This window comes from Phalaenopsis equestris, unplaced genomic scaffold (genome assembly GCF_001263595.1).
Source record: "Phalaenopsis equestris unplaced genomic scaffold, ASM126359v1 Scaffold000136, whole genome shotgun sequence".
NCBI lineage: Eukaryota > Viridiplantae > Streptophyta > Magnoliopsida > Asparagales > Orchidaceae > Phalaenopsis > Phalaenopsis equestris.
In genome coordinates, this window is record NW_018164578.1 from 629,269 (window position 1) to 630,306 (window position 1,038).

Sequence of the window (1,038 nt, forward strand, 5' to 3'; positions counted from 1 at the left end):
CCCTTATAGGAAGCTTTTCCCGAACCCAGCATAATATAAACCCTATTTAATTCCTTATATTAAATAGGGGAATTTGTCGGCCAATATATTGATTTCGCAGACCAAACGGATGTCATGACTTTCTCTAGTTTATTTGATCGAGCCTCACCCTCAATTCTTGTGTTCATCCTTTGGGATAAATACAGGATTTGAGGTAAAGCACTCTTTCATTTAAACTATAAAAATTATGGGGTCAGTTTGACTTCATCTTTTTCAAAACTATAATTTTTTTAAAAAAAAACATCCTTCCGAAGCGGGCAACGGGATTTCAATTCCGATGACCGGCAGCTTCTTACGGGCAAACCCCACACCAAAAATAGTGCCGACAGAGCATTTTACGTAAAGCAGTTAAATAAGGTTTGGGTGATATACCAAATCCTAAATCATATCTTGGTAAGCCCCTATTAATTCATTTGAGGATGGTTTCATTAAGCAAAACATACTAACTTTAGTAGATCTCTAAGGTATCCAACAGGTTGAGAGGAAGAAGCAGGTCCATACTTCCCTCTCTCCGCCTTGTGAAAATTCAAATGAGGTTTAGACCTAATTAGAGTTTTGGTGAAGTTTGGGTTCACTTAGATTGAACATAATTGTCTATGTTTGGTCTATTCTGTATTTAGATTAATTTTAAGTTATTTAGACTGAAATGTCTTGTGAATTTGATTTCAACATTTGGAATTTTGACTTTGAGTCTATAGGGATTAGACCCAATAGTCCTGAGGAGATAAGTAGACCCTACGTTGGTCAGAGTTTGGGTTCACCTTTGATCTAGATTGGGGTTTAGATCTAAGCGTTTAGGACTTGGTCAATTTTATGTGTCATTTAAAGCTAATGTCCAAGCCTAAAAGTTTTGGGGTTTAAAATGCAAATTTGAAATTTACAATTTTGACCCTAAATGATGAAATTGTCATTTAAATTTACAAATGGCTAAAAATTATCATTTTATAGTTTAGGGTTTTTGGGACCGTAGATAAGTTCATAAGGGGTCAATGTTGGTAG